This window comes from Urtica dioica, chromosome 1, assembly GCF_054948205.1.
Source record: "Urtica dioica subsp. dioica isolate 48M chromosome 1, U.dioica_male_clone48M_v1_H2, whole genome shotgun sequence".
Taxonomy (NCBI): domain Eukaryota; kingdom Viridiplantae; phylum Streptophyta; class Magnoliopsida; order Rosales; family Urticaceae; genus Urtica; species Urtica dioica.
In genome coordinates, this window is record NC_142756.1 from 32732018 (window position 1) to 32754915 (window position 22898).

Below are 22898 nucleotides of genomic sequence, written 5' to 3' on the forward strand. Positions count from 1 at the left end.
GGTAAGAACGATGCAATTCATACGTAGTGACTTCGAGACATAAGAGGTTAAATTGTTTGTTCTTATTTTGTCTCTAGAAGTGCACTGGTCAATTCAGTTCCTTCGGAAGATACCTAGAAGAACTATAGAGTCTTCAACTCTCAATGCCCCATAACCAGACAACATAGATTCTCCTAACAATCATACTGAGGTCAATAGTCCATTGACCCTTAGATTGCGAATATATCGTTTTAAGCAAACTACGAAGAGTTTGTTCATGCAAATCTACATTTGTCTCTTCGTAAGTTTTTTAGTTTGTTTATGGACTAAAGACTAATGTTTTATCATAAAGCTTCAAACACACAAGGAGGAATGAATGAACGTTTCAACTTTTTATTAATGAATAAGCAATTACAAGCAAGAGTCTTCATGAGACATTATTACATCAAATGTACAAAATAAAGACTATAACTCTTCTTGTGGGCACTATTGACAACACTATATATCAAGGACTTCGTACGTCTCCATGGAATCCCTAATTCGATCATTTCTGAGTGAGATACTCGGTTTACTTCCAAATTTTGGAAAAGTCTATAGGAGAATTTGGGAACATGATTGAAGTTCAATACCACCTTTCATCCCCAAATAGATGGTCAAAGTGAGCGCAGAATTCAAGTGTTAGAGGATATGCTCCGGGCATGTGTCTTAGACAATAGTTATCTTCATTTGGTCATTATCTCCGTTTGGTCGAATTCTCATACAACAATAGTTACCAAGCGACAATTGGAATGGCTCCTTACGAAGCCCTCTACGGACGGAAGTGTCGCTCTCTAATTCATTGGGATGAAGCTGGCGAGAGCAAGCTGTTTGGCCCTGAATTGGTCGAGCAGACTACAGAGGCAATTAAAACGATTCGAGCCTGAATGAAAACATCTCAGAGTCGCCAAAAGAGTTACGCAGATAAACAAAGGAGACCGTTAGAATTCGAAGTAGGAGAAAAAGTCTTTTTGAAAAATTCCCCGATGCGTGTGTTGTCAATGGTGCCCACAAGAAGAGTTGTAGTCTTTATTTTGTACATTTGATGTAATAAAGTCTCATGAAGACTCTTGCTTGTAATTTCCTATCTATTCATTAATAAAGTTGAAACGTTCATTCATTCTTTCTTTGTTTGAAGCTTTATGATAAAACCTTAGTCTTTTAGTCCATAAACAAACTTAACAACTTACGAAGAGACAAATGTAGATTTGCATGAACAAACTCTTCGTAGTTTGCTTAAAACGTTATATTCGCAATCTAAGGGTCAAAGGACTATTGACCTCAGTATGATTGTTAGAAGAATCTATGATGTCTGGTTATGAGGCATTGAGAGTTGGGGACTCTATAGTTCTTCTAGGTATCTTCCGAAGGTACTGAATTGACCAGTGCACTTCTAGAGACAATATAAGAACAAACCATTTAACCTCTTATGTCTCGAAGTCACTATGTATGAATTGCATCATGCTTACCTTAATCCTGAAATGAGACATGCCATTTCACACCTTAGTATTCTCATTTGAGAAAGTCAAAGTTCGGACTCACTATGTGATTCCGAACAAGGCCTATTGGTGAAGTACTAAGTTGTGAGTCTGTCATGAGTAACTTTGTGAAGTTCTCATAGATATGGAATTCATGTACAAGATTGCTGAAATGCAATGTATATCACCTCATGCTTTGTTCCTTGGAGTGTGAATAAATGAACTGGCCAGTGTCCAAATTGAGTCCTGACTCTTTTGGATGAAACAATGTGACTTGTTAGCTCCTCGTCAATACATTGTTTCTAACTTATTCACAAGCGACAAAGGAGTTGAGGAAATAACAGCTAGAAGGGTAAAATGGTAATTTAGTAAATCCCGACTAGCTGATGACATTCATGAAGGGTAAACATAGATAATATTTAGTGGATCCGCTCTTCATAATTAGGTCGAATTCTTGAGTAGAAAACAAATTCATTTGAACCGAGAGATTTTCAATGTCAGCTCTTTAGTGGAGTCAGTTGGCATTAAGCTAAACTTGGAAAAGGTTTGTGAACTTTTGAGTCCAAGTTTTTAGCTCAAGCTTTGTTCATTTGGGTCCATGAGGTCACTGTCACGAATCACATCGATAGGAATAGTTAAACTGGAAGCTAAGTCAAAACAAGAACGAAAATAGTCAAAAGGGTATTTTTTTCTTTTGAGACATATGATGAAATGAATGTCAATAAATTTTTTGACAAGTTCATTTGATGACTTAATGTCACTCGGCCATTACTTGATTATTGGGCCTTGTGGATTAATTTCATTTCATAAGAATTTATTGAAAATTCTAAATGGGCCTTTTCTTATGTTGTCATGAACAAGTGAAGAAAATTCTAGAAGCCTTTCTAGAAGATTTGGGCGCCTACTACCCAAGAGGAAAGAGAGTTTATTTTGTGCATAAATGTATTTAGATACTTGCCAAAAGAAAAAGAGGAAACAAATTTGCATGTAGATGCACAAGGAATTTCGGCCAAGAGAGTAATGGGCAAGGCAAGGAACAAAAAAGGAAACAAATCCAAGCCTCTAGGAGGCAGCCTTGGGCACCCAACATGGAATGGGAAATAAGGGATTTTTGCTCATGAATATGTGATATTCTATAGAAGAGGAAAGTACCTTATTGAAGGTAAAACCTCTCCTATAAATAGGAGCCCCATTCCTCACATTTCATTCATCCTAAGTTTAAGAGATTGAGAGACTCTCTCTCTAGAACTTTGCCGAAAATCCTCTCTCTCTCTCTCGTTTATTTTCGATTTTTTCTTGTCTTGGCACCTAGGTCCTCACTCGACCTAGTGTTTAGTCTGCGACTTCAAGACTTGTTCTTAAGTCGTAGTGTTTAAAAGTGCCCACTGACTGATTCCTTCTTTTCGAGTGATTTAGTGATAGAAACTTTCGTGGTTGCTCGAGGTGCCGAGGAAAGAAAGAGAGACGTGCTGCGAGGGGAGACGAGCGTTGCAAACTTTCCACAAGCTTCTTCAAAGTTTAAGCTTCAAGAAAGGTTAGTAAACTTCTAGCTCATATTGGTTTTTAATTACATGTACTTGCACTTGTCTAGGTTAGTAAAAACTGTTTTTACTTGTAAAAGAAAATTTTTAAAATTCCGCCGCTTACCGAAGCGTTAATTATTTTCTCAAACCCTAGATCGATTCCAACAGCGTGGTGTCATGAGATTCGGGAAGAAAGGAAAGCTCAGCCTGAGATATGTTGGACCTTTTGAGATTCTTGAACGAGTAGGCAAGGCAGCGTATCGCCTAGCTCTACCGCTGTCTATGTACAACCTCCATGACATGTTCCACGTATCAATGTTGCGAAAATACATATCTGACCCTTCACATGTACTGCAAGATCAAGAGTTTGAGATTTCTTCTGACATCAGATATGAAGAATTACAAGCCGTTGAAATCCTAGATCGCAAGGAGAAAGTCTTAAGGAATAAGACTATACCTCTGGTCAAAGTACTATGGAAGAGAAACTCTCCAGAGGAAATACCATGCCTTGTTCTAAGTTTCGAGGACGAAACTCTTCTAAGGGGGTAGGGACTGTAATGTATACACTTTTGTAGCGCTCGACTTGTGAATTTAAATAAAATAGACGAGTTTTATTTTAAATCAAATTCTTTTTGCATATGAGACGTCCTTAAATTTTAAATATCTTGGAAAATAATAATAATATTTAAGGTCGACGAAATTTCGGAATAAGGATATTCGAGTAAAGTCGATATTATTTTCCGAATAAAATTATTCGGTACATACTCAGAGATTTAAAAATCTCAAGAGTAAAAATAAATTCCGAAATCCCTTAAATATATTCATGGTGACGAGAATTAATGAGAATTTTCTCGGTTATTTTTCAAGATTATTTTTAATTAATTAAGCACAAGATTGCAAGGTTTTATTTTAAAAGGACTAATGTGCAACAAATTGAAGGATGAGATTGAAAGAAATGAATAAAAAGGGGTCGTTTTGTGAGGGACTTTTCATTAATGGGGTGGGCCGCTTGTCCCCCGTGTGGCTTACTGAAGAGTCGCCACGTGGATTCTTTTTCCTCTTCTCCTCTCTCTCTCGGCCACCTCACTCTCTCTTTCTTTCTTTCTTTCTTTTGTTCTTCTTCTTCTTTTCTTTTCTTTTCTTCTTCTCTTCTCCTTCTCTTCCCCGCGCGCGCAACATCTGCAGACAAAGAAAAAAATTTTGGCCATCATCTTTATCATACCGATCAGCACCAACACCTCACATTCTCTCTTCCTCCTTCCTTTTTTTCCTTCGCGCACGCCATCTCTGTCGTGGGCCTCCTTTAACGCGCTCCAGTCGAGAGAAGAACGACACCGCCGTGAACTACCAAAACGCCAGACCAAGGGGTAATCGCAGTGTGTTTTGGCCGAGTACTTGCTTTGGCCGTGTGATGTGTTTTGGCCGTTATATTTCGTAACGTTGAATCTGAGCCTCGGGAATTGTTTTTGTCGTCAATATTGTTTTAAAACGTTATGGTTAGTTTGGATTCGTGTTAAGTTTGCTTGAATTGGATTAGGTTCGGGTTTTGAGTCAAGGTCGGTATTTGAATTTTGGAAATTGATAAGAGTTTGGAATTAAGAAATTAACTTGTTATCGAATTCCGCGATTTGATGACAGATGTGGACGGAGGAGCGGGAACCGGCAGAATCGAAGGCAGCGAAGCCGGAATTTAGAGTTTCGAGAAAAGAGTTATCGAACTTAAAGCTCGATTAACTCGTGAGACTTTAATCTTTTATAGCGTTTAAATACTCTTAGTATTGATTATGTAATATATTTTTTTATTTAAATAAATAACTTATGATTATTCATTTAACAACGTTTAAGAATTTAATTTAATTATTTGTTTTGGAATTCTCGGTTATTTTGATTTCGAATTAATTAATTTATTTAAGACTCAAAAGTATATTGTTGAATTTTATTTCGTATAATTTTCGATACGAAAATACGCGGGTCTTAAATAAGTTTAACTTTCGAAATACCGGAGAATAATAAATTAAATTCTCGAATTCCGAACCGACTCGAATCTAATATCGACAATGAACCCTGTCTTCTTCAAGAATTCTCGAATCCAATAACTAACGGAATTCCAACCTCGGATGCTAGTTCTTTCAAAGTTTCGACAAGTTTCAAGTAGCTCGGAGAACGTGAAAGCAAGACATCTCTGAAAATCGTCGAGCTTTCTATCTAACTACTCCGGGTAAGTGAGGGGACATATGTCAACTATTTACCAAGGGGATAACCCTGTCTGTTTGTGCATTTATTTGTTAGTAAACAAGAGTAGGTAAAAGCCTTAAAATGAATAAATTTGAAAGTTAAGGCTTCGGCCACTCTTGCTTGAAGATACCTAGAAGACATCTTTGTTCCTTGGAATGTGAATAAATGAACTGGTCAATTCAGTATCTTCAGAAGATATCTAGAAGAACTATAGAGTCTCTCACTCTCAATGTCCCATAACCAGACATCATAGATTCTCCTAACAATCGTACTGAGATCAATAGTCATTTGATCCTTAGATTGTAAATATGCAATTTTAAGCAAACCATGAAGAGTTTGTTCATGCAAATCTACATTTATCTCTTCATATGTTGTTAGGTTTGTTTAAGGAGTAAAGACTATACATTATCATAAAGCTTCAAACAGACACGGAAGAATGAACGTTTCAAATTTTATTGATTATTCAGCAGTTACAAGCAAGAGTCTTCGTGAGACTATATTACATCAAATGTACATAAATAGACACTACTACTCTTCTTGTGCGCACCATTGACAACAAACTCCCACTTGACTCAAAGAAGATGTTAGTAGTCCTTCATGCCTAATCCCTCCCGATGTTGGTTGAAGACCTTTTTCGCTAGGGCCTTGGTAAATGGATCTGCCAGGTTGTCCACCGTTGAGATCTTATTCACCTCCACGTTTCCATGCTGTATGATCTCTCGAATCAAAGAGTATTTCCTCTCAATATGTTTAGAGCGCTTATGGCTTCGAGGTTCCTTTGAGTTAGCGACAGCCCCACTATTATTACAATAAAGGATCATGGGCTCGTCGACGTTTGGAATGACTTCCAAATACTTAAGGAATTTTTTAAGTCATACAGCCTCTTTGGATGCTTCACAAGCAGCCACATATTCTGCTTCCATTGTGGAGTCAGCAATGCAAGATTTATTTAATACTCCTCCACACAACAGCTCCATCATTTAGGATGAACACAGATCCCAAAGTGGATTTCCTGGAATCCTTATCCACTTGAAAACCGGAGTCAGTATATCCTCTCATAGTAAGGTCAGTACCTGAATATGTAAGCATCAAGTTCCTAGTTCTCCGAAGATACTTACGAACATGCTTAACAGCAATCCAGTGCTCGGGTCCAGGGTTGGATTGAAAACGGCTGACTACGCCATATGCGAAGCAGATATCAGGTCTAGTGCAAAGCATAGCATACGTGAGACTTCCTACAGCTAAGGCGCAAGGAATTTTTCTCATGTCTTCAATCTCTTGTGCATTCTTTTTTACCAATGGTGCCCACAAGAAGAGTTGTAATCCTTATATTGTACATTTGATGTAATAAAGTCTCATGAAGACTCTTGCTTGTAATTGCTTATTCATTAATAAAAAGTTGAAACGTTCATTCATTCCTCCTTGTCTGTTTGAAGCTTTATGATAAAACATCAGTCTTTAGTCCATAAACAAACTTAACAACTTACGAAGAGACAAATGTAGATTTGCATGAACAAACTCTTCGTAGTTTGCTTAAAACAATATATTCGCAATCTAAGGGTCAAAGGACTATTGACCTCAGTATGATTTTTAGAAGAATCTATGATGTCTGGTTATAAGGCATTGAGAGTTGGAGACTCTATAGTTCTTCTAGGTATCTTTCGAAGGTACTGAATTGACCAGTGCACTTCTAGAGACAAGATAAGAACAAACCATTTAACCTCTTATGTCTCGAAGTCACTACGTATGAACTGCATCGTGCTTACCTTAATCCTGAAATGAGACATGCCATTTCACAACGTATTCTCATTTGAGAAAGTCAGAGTTCGGACTCACTATGTGATTCCGAACAAGGCCTATTGGTGAAGTACTAAGGTATGAGAATGTTATGAGTAACTTTGTGAAGTTCTCATATATATGGAATTCATGTACAAGATTGCTGAAATGCAATGTATATCACCTCTTGCTTTGTTCCTTGGAGTGTGAATAAATGAATTGGCCAGTGTCCAAATTGAGTCCTGACTCTTTTGGATGAAACAATGTGACTTGTTAGCTCCTCGTCAATACATTGTTTCTAACTTATTCACAAGCGACAAAGGAGTTGAGGAAATAACAGCTAGAAGGGTAAAATGGTAATTTTGTAAATCCCGACTAGCTGATGATATTCATGAAGGGTAAACACTGATAATATTCTGTGGATCCACTCATTACAATTAGGTTGAATTCTTGAGTAGAAAATAAATTCATTTGAACCGAGAGAATTTCAGTGTCAACTCTTTAGTGGAGTCAGTTGACATTAAGCTAAACTTGGAAAAGGTTTGTGAACTTTTGAGTCCAAGTATTTAGCACAAGCTTTGTTCATTTGGATCGATGAGGTCACTGTCACGAATCACATCGAGTAAGAATAGTTAAACTGGAAGCTAAGTCAAAACAAGAACGAAAATTGTCAAAAGGGTATTTTTGTCTTTTGAGACATAGGATGAAATGAATGTCAATAAATTTTTTGACAAGGTCATTTGATGACTTAATGTCACTCGGCCAAAATTAGATTTATTGGGCCTTGTGGATTAATTTAATTTCATAAGAATTTTTTTGAAAATTCTTAATGGACCTTTCTCATGTTGTCATGAACAAATGAAAAAGCTTCTAGAAGCTCCTTCTAGAGAGCATGTTGGGCGCCTACTACCCAAGAGAAAGAGAGATTATTTTGTGCATAAATGTATCAAGATACTTGCCAAAAGAAAAAGAGGAAACAAATTTGCATGTGGATACATTAGGGAAATCGGCCAACTAGAGAAAGGAACAAAATAGGAAACAAATCAAGGCTTCTAGAAGACCTTGTTTGGCCGAGTATCTCAAGAGGAAAAAAGGGAAATTGGCTCATGAATATGTGATATTCTATAGAAGAGGAAACTACCTTATTGTAGGTGAGACTTCTCCTATAAATAGGAGCCTCATTCCTCACATTTCATTCATCCAAGTTTAAGAGATTTGAGAGACTCTCTCTCTAGAACTTGGCCGATCCTCTCTCTCTCTCTCTAGTTAATTTTTCGGTTTTTGTTTTGTCACCTAGGTCCTCATTTGACCTAGTGTTTAGCTCTGCGACTTCAAGACTCGTTCTTAAGTCGTAGTGTTTAAAAGTGCCCACACACTAATTCATTTTCTCTCGAGTGATTTAGTGATAGAAACTTTCATGGCTGCTCGAGTTAGCGAGGAAAGGAAGAGAGACGTGCTGCGAGGGAGACGAATGTTGCAACCTTTTCCGAATGCTTCTCAACGTTCAAGCTTCTAAAAAGGTTAGTAATCTTTTATTCTCATATTAGTTTTTATTTACATGTTCTTGCTCTTTGTCTAGGTTAGTAAAAACTGTTTTACTTGAAAAAGAAAATTTTTTAAATTCCGCCGCTTACAGAAGCGTTAAACTTTTTTCATAAACCCTAGATCAATTCCAACATATGGTATCAGAGCTATGGTCAAAGATATGCATGTACATGTATTTAAAATTTTGTGACAAGTTAGAATTGTTTTCTTAGATTTTTTTAATTTATTGCTCTTGCCTTTAAATTAAAAATCATGTTGTTTTTCTTTGAGTTTGGGATGATATTAAAACACATTAGAATCAGTTCTAAAATTTTTTAATTTTTTATATTGAAAAACGTGTTTTTAAGTTTGAGAAAATTTCGAGTATTTTTTGTGACTAGTTTTCTTGTCTTACTAGTTTCTTTTATATACTTGAATCTTTTTATGCTTGTTGTTATTTCTTTTACACCAGGTTATTACCTTGCTAATAAAACACAAATAAAAGCCTTAACAACCTCCTAAAACGTTCCGTTATACTCGATTCTTTTTCGCACCTTAAAAGACCGAACTTTAATTATTTCTTTTTCTTTGAGCTGGAGTAAAACCCGCAGTAAAACTGGCATATCCCTCTGCTCAGAAATATAAATTTAATGATTCTTGAATAAAATAGGTCTGTCTGTCCTCTTTCCAATGCCACCGGTTTTGGGTCAAAAGGACATCGGAGCCGCTAGTTTTGGCGATTTTACTCCAAGGTGCGCGGCTGTTCCGAAAGTCCAGTTTTTTAGAATTCCGGATTTTCAGCCCCACTACCATGAGTTATAGAACTCTAATGAGAAAAATTTCTTGAGCAAAAATGTTTTTCATAAGATTATAAACATGATGTGTAAGATTAAAATGTTTTGATTTTTGAAAGTTTAATTGAAATTGATTTTTTTACAAAACTAGTTTGAATTTTGAAAAACCGTTTTCGTTTTCAAACTTGGAAAATTTTGTCATCCAAATCAAATAAGTTTTCAAAATGTTTTCAAAAATATATCTATATCACATATGTTCAAAATCTATATGCTCTTGAAAATTTGAATGGGAGGTCTCCTTGTAGACAAGCCGAAAAATAAAAAGATGTGTAATCTCAAACTTTCAAGTGTTCGAGTGAGTTGAAGTTCACACTTCCCTCATGCACTTTCCCGAAATAGAAAATAGGAAAAAATCCGAGTATGTCTGTCTGTGCCTTTATGCACTAACACTTCTCTGAACATGAAAATCTAGGATTCTTTTCTAGTTGTCCGCTATATCGCTCTATAACTAGGAAAACCGTTTCCGAACTTATAAGAGTCGATGTACCAACTCCAAAAACTAAGTGGGAGGGTTATATCTGTTGTTTGTAACCCACGTTCCCCAACACTAATGAAAAGTGCAATTGTCGGTAGACTAAGAGTTACCCTCGTGACCCTCTCTTAAATGAGAGTACTCAAGGGCGCTTTGCACTGATCATTGCTCAATGAGCTAAATCCAAAAGTGAGACAATGAGACAAGACCTCCCCTCGGCGGATTGTTTTTCAAAGTCCAAATTTTGGAATAAGTGGTTAGTTACACACTTAGACTCAATCCCTAGTAATCCTCCCTCGAGGCCCTGCGAAAGGATGTGAGTGATCAAACCAATTTAAAAGGTGGCTGGTCAAAATTGGTGTATTGACATCTTGGCTAAGCATTAATGATGTGTCATTTTTTTATAAATGGAGATTTTTTGCGGCCTTCCCTCGAAGGAGTAAATTATCGTTTGGTTTATAACACCTTTGGATATTATCAAATGTTTAAAAACTTAAATCCTAAACCAAAGACTAAGCAACATGTCTCGCAAACATCCCTCAATCATCCTTTCCTCAAAAAAACTCGAAAACAAAAACTACGTAGATTCGAAACATAACCTCGACATAATAGTTACCGTTAACCAACACAAATGGGTACTCACCACCCCGAGTCCTCCTCTGACGAATGATGATTCGACTCAAGAGGGCAAAGACGCCTTGGCGGCCTGGCTCTGCTTCTATGAGATTGTGAGGTGCTATATCTTAGCATCAATGAACAATGTGTTACAACAACAACATTGAGACTGCCGCCGACATGCTCAACAATCTCCTTGAGATGTTTGGTGGGCAAAGGCTTCAAGCAAGGCAACAAGCAGTCCTACAGTTTATGAACTGTCATATGAAGGCTAGGACTCCTGTTAGAGACATTATGATACTGATCATTAGTTTTCTGAATAAAATGGAAATCCTAGAATCTGAGATTGATGGGAAGAATGTCATAGATATGATCTTAGAAACTCTCCCCGCATCTCTTGATACCTCCAAGATGAACTACTCCATAAACACGCTAGAGTACACTGTTACCAAGCGCATGAAGGAACTTCACACTGCTGTAGTTCTCACTAAAAGAAAGAGGAATCAAGGAGAGGCACATGCTACTGAGCAAAAAGCCTCCGCCTCTGGAACTGTGAAGAGACCTCACAAGGCCGATAAAAAGAATTGTCCTGCCTATCTCAAAGCAAAGGAACATAGTATTGTACTAGTTACCGAAGCATGCTTAGTAGCTGATAATGTATCAACGTGGATTCTTGACTCCACTACTACTAACCATATTTGTTGTTCCTTGAATGGTTTCAAGAAAACCAAAAGCTTAGAGGAAGGCGAGTTCTGTTTCAAATGGGGTGATGAGAGCCTGGTCTCTGTGAAGGCTGTGGGATCCGTGACGCTGTCTTTTGAAGACCGCATTTTAAACTTCAATATTTTGTTCCTACCTTTGGGAAGAACTTAATATCCGTTGCTCGTCTTCTTGAGCAAGATTATTGTTTAAAGTTTGTTAAGAATGGAATTCGTATTTTGTTTCTAGATAATTCTTTTGTCACTGATGCATGTATGAAGAATGCTCTTTTCTACATCTATCCCACTCAACCTTCTCTTTTAGACACCAAAATAGATAATGATCTAATTAGGGAGCCAAAGAGGATCAAACTTTCTGAATCCTCCGATCTAACAAAATCAACATACCTTTGGCACTTAAGACTTGGTCATATCAGTCTAGATAGGATTAAGAGACTTGTGAGGGACGGTCCAGTCCAAGCCTCTTCAATAGGTTCACTCCCTACTTGTGAATCCTGCATAGAAGGAAAAATGACTAAGCGACCTTTCTCCGATAAGGGTCGAAGAGCCACTGAGTTGTTGGAACTAATGCATTCTGATGTATGTGGTCCGCTTATCCAATAGGCATGTGGGGGATACGATTACTTCGTTACCTTCACCGATGATTACTCGCGATATGGTTTTGTCTATTTGCTCAAACACAAATCCGAGACCTTTAACGTATTTAAGGTCTTTAGGGCTTTAGTGGAAAAGAAAACTGGCAAAGTGATCAAAACACATCGATCTGATCGAGGTGGTGAGTATATGTCTGGAGAGTTCGATGACTTTCTCAAAGAAGAAGGAATCGCTTCTCAGCTTACCGCACCTGGCACACCTCAACAAAACGGAGTGTCAGAGAGAAGAAACCGAACTCTTATGGAGATGGTTAGATCAATGATGAGTTACTCATGACTCCCTCTTTCCTTTTGGGGATATGCCCTCGAAACAGCCGCTTATATTCTACACCAAGTTCCATCCAAAACAGTTCCTGGTACTCCTTATGAACGATGTACTGGCCGTAAAGTAAATCTGGGTCACATCCGAATTTGGGGTTGCCCTGCACACGTGCTAAGGCAAAAGACTAGCAAGTTGGCTAGTAGGTCAGAATTGTGCTTGTTTATGGGATATCCAAAGGAAACCAAGGGTTTCATCTTCTATAGTCCCGAGGACGATAAGACTTTCATTAGCACGAATGCTCGTTTCCTTGAGGAGGACTTTATGAAAGATGCAAGACCTAGAAGCAATATTGTGCTTGAAGAAAAGTTGGGTGAGGAAGCTTCTACCTCATCTGTAAGAACTGTTCTTACCCCAACTGAAACAGAACCTAACTATTCAGAATCTCATCAAGTAGTACTTCGACGTAATGGGAGGGCTACTCAAAAGCCTGACAGGTACATGTCTTATGGAGACTCTCTCGTAGCTGTCTCTGACATGTGGATGATCCTATTTCCTATAGCCAAACGATGGCTTGTTCTGAATCAAACCTTTGGCTTGACACCATGAAAGTTGAGATACACTCGATGTATGTCGACAAAGTCTGGAAACTTGTAGACCTTCCTGAAGGGATTAAACCCGTAGGGTGTAAGTGGATATACAAGAAGAAAAGGGGTCCTGATGGGAACGTCGAGACGTTCAAAGCAAGACTTGTGGCGAAGGGTTATACCCAACAAGAAGGGATGGACTATGAAGAAACCTTCTCGCCAGTCGTGATGCTTAAATCCATCCGCATACTCCTATCCATAGCTGCAGCTCTCGACTATGAGATCTGGCAAATGGATGTCAAGACAACCTTCCTGAATGGCAATCTTGACGAGCGCATTTACATGGCTCAACCAAACGGTTTCGTGGAAGAAGGTCAAGAGACCAAGGTTTGTGAGTTGCTTAAGTCCATTTATGGATTGAAGCAAGCATCTAGGTCATGGAATATTAGATTCGATGAAACTGTAAAGAGCTTTGGCTTTGAACAGTCAATAGATGAGCCTTGTGTTTACAAGTTAATACACGAAGGCAAAGTTGTGTTTATGGTACTATATGTCGATGATATACTACTCATTGGTAATGACGTGGGTAAGTTATCTAAGGTTAAGGTCAGGCTGGCAAAGCAATTCGATATGAAGGATCTAGGAGAAGCCGCGTACATGCTGGGGATCCAAATCTTTTGAGATAGGAAAAACCGGACACTGTCGCTCTCTCAAGCATCTTATATTGATAAGGTAATGGATCGCTTCTCGATGCAAGAAACCAAGAAGGGCCAAACACCCTTTAGGCATGGAGTTTCACTCTCTAAGTACCAGTCTCCCAAGACTGCACAAGAGATTGAAGATATGAGGAAGATTCCTTACGCCTCTGCCGTAGGAAGCCTCATGTATGCTATGCTTTGCACTAGACCTGACATCTGTTTCACCGTTGTCGTAGTTAGCCGTTTCCAATCCAACCCTGGACCTGAGCACTGGATTGCTGTCAAGCATGTTCTTAAGTATCTTCGAAGAACTAAGAACTTGATGCTTACATACTCAGGTACTGACCTAGCTATGACGGGATATACCGACTCCAATTTTCAAGCGGATAAGGATTCCAGGAAATCCACTTCGGGATATGTGTTCATCCTTAATGGTAGAGCTGTTTTGTGGAGGAGTATTAAGAAATCTTGCATTGCTGACTCCACAATGGAAGCAGAATATGTGGCTGGTTGTGAAGCATCCAAAGAGGCTGTATGGCTTAGAAAATTCCTTAAGTATTTGGAAGTTGTTCCAAACGTCGACAAGCCCATGACCCTTTATTGTGATAATAGTGGGGCTGTCGCTAACTCAAAGGAACCTCGAAGCCATAAGCGCTCTAAGCAAATTGAGAGGAAATACCATTTGATTCGAGATATCGTGCAGCGCGGAGACGTGGAAGTGAAGAAGATCTCAACGGTGGCGAACCTAGCAGGTCCATTAACAAAGGCCCTAGCAAACAAAGTCTTCGACCAACATCGAGAGGGATTAGGCATGAAGGACTACACACATCTTCTTTGAGTCAAGTGGGAGTTTGTTGTCAATGGTGCCCACAAGAAGAGTTGTAATCCTTATATTGTACATTTGATGTAATAAAGTCACATGAAGACTCTTGCTTGTAATTGCTTATTCATTAATAAAAAATTGAAACGTTCATTCATTCCTCCTTGTCTGTTTGAAGCTTTATGATAAAACATTAGTCTTTAATCCATAAACAAACTAAACAACTTACGAAGAGACAAATGTAGATTTGCATGAACAAACTCTTCGTAGTTTGCTTAAAACGATATATTCGAAATCTAAGGGTCAAAGGACTATTGACCTCAGTACGATTGTTAGGAGAATCTATGATGTCTTGTTATGGGGCATTGAGAGTTGGAGACTCTATAATTCTTCTACGTATCTTCCGAAGGTACTGAATTGACTAGTGCACTTCTAGAGACAAAATAAGAACAAAGCATTTAACCTCTTATGTCTCGAAGTCACTACGTATGAATTGCATCGTGCTTACCTTAATCCTGAAATGAGACATGACATTTCACACCTTACGTATTCTCATTTGAGAAAGTCAGAGTTCGGACTCACTATGTGATTCCGAACAAGGCCTATTGGTGAAGTACTAAGTTGTGAGAATGTCATGAGTAACTTTGTGAAGTTCTCATAGATATGGAATTCATGTACAAGATTGCTGAAATGCAATGTATATCACCTCATGCTTTGTTCCTTGGAGTGTGAATAAATGAACTGGCCAGTTTCCAAATTGAGTCCTGACACTTTTGGATGAAACAAGGTCATTTGATGACTTAATGTCACTCGGCCAAAATTAGATTTATTGGGCCTTGTGGATTAATTTAATTTCATAAGAATTTTATGGAAAATTCTTATTGGGCCTTTCTCATGTTGTCATGAACAAATGAAGAAGCTTCTAGAAGCTCCTTCTAGAGAGCATGTTGGGCGCCTACTACCCAAGAGAAAGAGAGAATATTTTGTGCATAAATGTATCAAGATACTTGCCAAAAGAAAAAGAGGAAACAAATTTGCATGTGGATGCATTAGGGAAATCGGCCAACTAGAGAAAGGAACAAAATAGGAAACAAATCAAGGCTTCTAGAAGACCTTGTTTGGCCGAGTATCTCAAGAGGAAAAAAGGGAAATTGGCTCATAAATATGTGATATTCTATAGAATAGGAAACTACCTTATTGAAGGTGAGACCTCTCCTATAAATAGGAGCCTCATTCCTCACATTTCGTTCATCCAAGTTTAAGAGATTTGAGAGACTCTCTCTCTAGAACTTGACCGATCCTCTCTCTTTCTCTCTCTAGTTAATTTTTCGGTTTTTGTTTTGTCACCTAGGTCCTCATTTGACCTAGTGTTTAGCTTTGCGACTTCAAGACTCGTTCTTAAGTCGTAGTGTTTAAAAGTGCCCACACACTAATTCCTTTTCTCTCGAGTGATTTAGTGATAGAAACTTTCGTGGTTGCTCGAGTTAACGAGGAAAGGAAGAGAGACATGCTGCAAGGGAGACGAACGTTGCAACCTTTTCCAAAAGCTTCTCAACGTTCAAGCTTCTAAAAAGGTTAGTAATGGATAGAAGTATGCGGATGGATTTAAGCATCGCGACTGGCGAGAAGGTTTCTTCATAGTCAATCCCATCTTATTGGGTATAACCCTTAGCCATAGTCGTGCGTTGAACGTCTCGACGTTCCCATCTGGACCCTTTTTTTCCTTGTATATCCACTTACACCCTATGGGCTTAATCCATTCAGGAAGGTCTATAAGTTTCCAGACTTTGTTGACATACATCGAGTGCATTTCAATTTTCATGGCGTCAAGCCAAAGGTTTGATTCAGAACAAGCCATCTCTTGGCTATACGAAACAGGATCATCCATGTCAGAGACGGCTACGAGAGTGTCTCCATAAGACATGTACCTGTCAGGCTTTTGAGAAGCCCTCCGACTACGCTGAAGTACTACTTGACGAGGATCTGATGAGTTAGGTTGTTTTTCAGTTGGGGTAAGAACAGTTCTTACAGATGAGGTAGAAGCTTCCTCACCCAACTTTTCTTCAAGCACAATTTCGCTTCTAGGTTTTACATCTTTCATAAAGTCCTCCTCAAGGAAACGACCATTAGTGCTAATGAAAGTCTTGTCGCCATCAAGACTATAGAATGTGAAACCTTTGGTTTCTTTTGGATATCCAACGAATAGACACAATTCTGACCTACTAGCCAACTTGCTAGTCTTTTGCCTCTACACGTGTGCAGGGCAACCCCAAATTTTAATGCGGCCTAGGTTTACTTTACGGCCAGTCCATCATAAGGAGTACCAGGAACCGTTTTAGACGGAACTTGGTTCATAATATATGCGGCTGTTTCGAGGGCATATGCCCAAAAGGAAAGAGGGAGTGATGAGTAAATCATCATTGATCTAACCATCTCCATAAGAGTTCGGTTTCTTCTCTCTGACACTCCGTTTTGTTGAGGTGTGCCAGATGCGGTAAGCTGAGAAGCGATACCTTCTTCTTTAAGAAAGTCATCGAACTCTCCAGACATATACTCACCACCTCAATCAGATCGAAGGGTTTTGATCTGTTTGCTAGTTTTCTTTTCCACTAAAGCCCTAAAGACCTTAAATACGTTAAAGGTCTCAGATTTGTGTTTGAGCAAATAGACAAAACCGTATCTTGAGTAATCATCGGTGAAGTTAACGAAGTATTCATATCCTCCCCATGCTTGTGTACTGAGCGGACCACATACATCAGAATGTACAAGTTCCAGCAACTAAGTGGCTCTTCGATCCTTTTCGGAGAAAGGTCGCTTAGTCATTTTTCCTTCTATGCAAGATTCACAAGTAGGTAGTGAACCTATTGCGGATGCTTTAAGTGGGCCATCCCTCACAAGTCTCTTAATCCTGTCTAGACTGATATGACCAAGTCTTAAGTGCCAGAGATATATTGATTTTATTAGATCAGAGGATTCAGAAAGTTTGATCCTCTTTGGCTCCCTAACTAGATCATTAATCTATTTCAGTGTCGAAAAGAGAAGGTTGTGTGGGATAAATGTAAAAGAGAGCATTCTTCATACATGCATCAGTGACAAAAGAATTATTATGAAACAAAATACGAATTCCATTCTTAATGAACTTTAAACAATAATCTTGCTCACGAAGACGAGGAGCAGATATTAAGGTCTTTCCAAAGGAATGAACGAAATAAACATTATTCAAGTTTAAAGTGCGGTCTTCGAAAGACAGCATCACAGATCCCACAGCCTTCGCAGACACCAAGCTCCCATCACCCCATTTGAAACAAAAGTCGCCTTCCTCTAAGATTTTGGTTTTCTTGATACCAGTCAAGGAATAACGAATATGGTTAGTAGCAGTGGAGTCAAGAATCCACGTTGATACAATATCAGCTACTACGCATGCTTCGGTAATTAGTACAATACTATATTTCTTTGCTTTGAGATAGGCAGGACAGTTCTTCTTCTCGTCCTTGTAAGGTCTCTTCTTAGATCCAGAGGTTGAGGCTTTGTGCACAGTTGCATTTGCCTCTTCATGATTCCTCTTTCTCATAGTGAGACCTTCAGCAGTGTGAAGTTCCTTTATAAGCTCGGTAACAGTGTACTCCAGGTTTTTCATGGAGTAGTTCAGCTTGAAGGTATCAAGAGACTGGGGAGAGTTTCTAAGATCACATCTATGATATTCTTCCCATCAATTTCAGATCCTAGGATTTCCATTTCATTCAGATAACTAATGATCAGTGTCATAAGGTCTCTGACAAGAGTCCCAGCCTTCATGTGACAGTTCATAAACTGTCGGACTGCTTGTTGCCTTGCTTGACGCCTTTGCCCTCCAAACAACTCATGGAGATTGTAGAGCATGTCGGCGGCAGTCTCGATGTCACGATGTTGCTATTTCACCACATTGTATATATTAAGATATAGCACCTCACAATCTCATCGGATCGAAGCCAAGCCGCTAAGGCGTCTTGAGTCGAATCATCACTCGTTTTAGGAGGACACGGGATGGTGAGTGTTGTCAATGGTGCCCACAAGAAGAGTTGTAGTCTTTATTTTGTACATTTGATGTAATAAAGTCTCATGAAGACTCTTGCTTGTAATTGCCTATCTATTCATTAATAAAGTTGAAACGTTCATTCATTCTTTCTTTGTTTGAAGCTTTATGATAACACCTTAGTCTTTTAGTCCATAAATAAACTTAACAACTTACGAAGAGACAAATGTAGATTTGCATGAACAAACTCTTCGTAGTTTGCTTAAAACGATATATTCGCAATCTTAGGGTCAAAGGACTATTGACCTCAGTATGATTGTTAGAAGAATCTATGATGTCTGGTTATGAGGCATTGAGAGTTGGGGACTCTATAGTTCTTCTAGGTATCTTCCGAAGGTACTGAATTGACCAGTGCACTTCTAGAGACAATATAAGAACAAACCATTTAACGTCTTATGTCTCGAAGTCACTATGTATGAATTGCATCATGCTTACCTTAATCCTGAAATGAGACATGCCATTTCACACCTTAGTATTCTCATTTGAGAAAGTCAAAGTTCGGACTCACTATGTGATTCCGAACAAGGCCTATTGGTGAAGTACTAAGTTGTGAGTCTGTCATGAGTAACTTTGTGAAGTTCTCATAGATATGGAATTCATGTACAAGATTGCTGAAATGCAATGTATGTCACCTCATGCTTTGTTCCTTGGAGTGTGAATAAATGAACTGGCCATTGTCCAAATTGAGTTCTGACTCTTTTGGATGAAACAATGTGACTTGTTAGCTCCTCGTCAATACATTGTTTCTAACTTATTCACAAGCGACAAAGGAGTTGAGGAAATAACAGCTAGAAGGGTAAAATGGTAATTTAGTAAATCCTGACTAGCTGATGACATTCATGAAGGGTAAACATAGATAATATTCAGTGGATCCGGTCATTATAATTAGGTCGAATTCTTGAGTAGAAAATAAATTCATTTGAACCGAGAGATTTTCAGTGTCAACTCTTTAGTGGAGTCAGTTGGCATTAAGCTAAACTCGGAAAAGGTTTGTGAACTTTTGAGTCCAAGTGTTTAGCTCAAGCTTTGTTCATTTGGGTCCATGAGGTCACTGTCACGAATCACATCGATAGGAATAGTTAAACTGGAAGCTAAGTCAAAACAAGAACGAAAATTGTCAAAAGGGTATTTTTGTCTTTTGAGACATAGGATGAAATGAATGTCAATAAATTTTTTGACATGGTCATTTGATGACAAGTTTCACTCGGCCAAAATAAGATTTATTGGGCCTTGTGGATTAATTTCATTTCATAAGAATTTTATTGAAAATTCTTAATGGGCCTTTTTCATGTTGTCATGAACAAGTGGAAAAGCTTCTAGAAGGCCTTTCTAGCATTAGAATAGGCGCCCACCACCCAAGAGGAAAGAGAGATTATTTTGTGCATAAATGTATTTAGATACTTGCCAAAAGAAAAAGAGGAAACAAATTTCCCACACATGCATGGGGAATTTCGGCCAAGTGAGGAAAAGGCAAGCCAAGGAACAAAAAAGGAAACAAATCCAAGCCTCAAGGAGGCTGCCTTGGGCGCCCAACATGGAATGGGAAATAAGGGATTTTTGCTCATGAATATGTGATATTCTATAGAAGAGGAAACTACCTTATTGAAGGTAAAACCTCTCCTATAAATAGGAGCCCCATTCCTCACTTTTCATTCATCCAAGTTTAAGAGATTTGAGAGACTCTCTCTCTAGAACTTTGGCCGAAAATCCTCTCTCTCTCTCTCTAGTTCATTTTCGATTTTTCTTGTCTTGGCACCTAGGTCCTCACTCGACCTAGTGTTTAGCTCTGCGACTTCGAGACTCGTTCTTAAGTTGTAGCGTTTAAAAGTGCCCACTCAATGATTCCTTCTTTTCGAGTGATTTAGTGATAGAAACTTTCGTGGTTGCTCGAGGTGCCGAGGAAAGAAAGAGAGACGTGCTGCGAGGGGAGACGAGCATTGCGAACTTTCCAAAAGCTTCTTCAAAGTTCAAGCTTCAAGAAAGGTTAGTAAACTCTTAGCTCATATTGGTTTTTAATTACATGTACTTGCACTTGTCTAGGTTAGTAAAAACTGTTTTTACTTGTAAAAGAAAATTTTTAAAATTCCGCCGCTTACCGAAGCGTTAATTATTTTCTCAAACCCTAGATCGATTCCAACAAATGGTATCAGAGCTATGGTCAAAGATTAGCATGTACATGTTTTTAAAATTATGAGCTTGAAAATCGTTTTCGAAAGTTTACTAATTTTGTAACAAGTTAGAATTGTTATATTAGATTTTTTTTTAATTTATTGCTCATGTCTTTAAATTAAAAAGCATGTTGTTTTTCTATGAGTTTGGGATGTTTTTAAAACACATTAGAATCAGTTCTAAAAGTTTTTAATTTTTTATATTGAAAAACGTGTTTTAAAGGTTTGAGAAATTTCGGTAAATTTTGTGACTAGTTACTTTGTCTTTCTAGTTTCTTTTATTTACCATATTCGTTTTATGCTTGTTGTTATTTCTTTTATTCTATGTTATTACCCTGATAATAAAACACAAATAAAAGCCTTAAACAACATCTTAAAACGTTCCGTTACACTTGATTCTTTTTCGCACCTAAATAGGACAAAGCTTTAATTTATTTCTTTTTCTTCGAGCTGGAGTAAACCCGCATTAAAAGTGGCATAACTCTCTGCTCAGAAATCTAAATTTAATGATTCTATAATCAAATTAAATCTCTGTCTGTCCTCTGTCCAATGCCACCGGTTTCGGCTCAAAAGGACATCGGAGCCACCAGATATGGCGATTTTACTTCGAGGTGCGCGGCTGTCTGAAACTCCAGTTTTTTAGAAATCCGGATTTTCAAACCCCACTACTATGAGTTATAAAACTCTAATGAGAAAATTTTCTTGAGCAAAAATGTTTTTCATATGATTATAAACATGATGTGTAAGATTAAAAGTTTTGATTTTTGAAAGATTAATTGAAATTGAATTTTTACAAAACTAGTTTGAATTTCGAAAAACCGTTTTCACTTTCAAACTTGAAAAATATTTTGTCATCCAAATCAAATAAATTTTCAAAATGTTTTCAAAACTATATCTATATCACATATGTTCAAAATCTATATGCTCTTGAAAATTTGAGTGGGAGGTCTCCTTGTAGACAAGCCGAAAAATAAAAAGATGTGTAATCTCAAACTTTCAAGTGTTCGAGTGAGTTGAAGTTCACACTTCCCTCACGCACTTTCCCGAAATAGAAAATAGGAAAAGATCGAGTATGTACCTTGTGCCTTTATGCACTAATACTGCTCTGAACATGTCGATCTAGGATTCTCTTCTAGTTGTCCGCTCTGTCGCTCTGTAACTAGGAAATCTGTTTCCGAAATTATAAGAGTCGATGAACCAACTCCAAAAACTAAGTGGGAGGGTTATATTTGTGGTTTGTAACCCACGATCCCCAACACTATAGAAAGATGCAAGAACGTGGGACTAAGAGCCGCTCTTGCGACCCTCACTTAAATGTGAGTACTCCAAGGCGTTATTGCTTCGATCATTGCTCAATGAGCTACGTCCGAGAGTGATGCAATGATGACAAGGCCTCCCCTTGGGGGATTGTTTTTCAAAGCTGATCTTTTGGACTAAGTGGTTGGTTACACACTTAGGCTCAATCCCTAGTAATCCTCCCTTGAGGCTCTGCGAAAGGATGTGAGTGATCAAACCAATTTAAAAGGTGGCTAGTCAAAATAGATGTATTGACATCTTGGCTTAGCATTAATGATGTGTCATTTACTTATAAAAGGAGATTTTTTGCGGCCTTCTCTTGAGGGAGTAAATTATCATTTGGTTTATAACACCTTTGGATTTTATAAAAGTCTTAATAAAACTTAAATCCTAAACCAAAGACTAATCATAAACTTGTTTCAACTTTTATAGGCAATATGTCTCTCAACCCTCTCTCTACAATTCTTTCCTCGAATAAACTCAAAGGCGACAATTACGTCGACTGGAAACGTAACCTCGACATAGTCCTTACTGTCGACAAGCACAAATGGGTTCTCACCAACCCCTGTCCTCAAACGAATGAAGATTCGACGCAAGAGGAGAAAGACGCCCTGGCGGCCTGGCTTCGATCCGATGAGATTGCGAGATGCTATATTTTGGCATCGATGAACAATGTGTTGCAACAACAACATCGTGATTATGAAACTGCCACCGATATGCTCTACAATCTCCATGAGATGTTTGGAGGGCAAGGACGTCAAGCTAGGCAACAAGCGGTCCGACAATTCATGAACTGTCGTATGAAGGCTGGAACTCCCGTTAGAGATCATATGATGCTGATCATTAGCTATCTAAACGAAATGGAGATTCTTGGATCTGAGATTGATAGGGAGACTAAAATAGATATGATCTTGGAAACTCTCCCCGAAACCTTTGATACCCTCAAGTTGAATTATTCCATGAACAAGCTGGAGTACACTGTTACCGAGCTCATGAAGGAACTTCAAACCGCTGAGGCACTCACTAAGAAAAAGAGGGCTCAAGGAGAAGTACATGCTACTGCCTCCACCTCTGGATCTAAGAAGAGACCTCGCAACGCTGAGAAGAAGAACCAACCTAAGGTTCACACGAAGA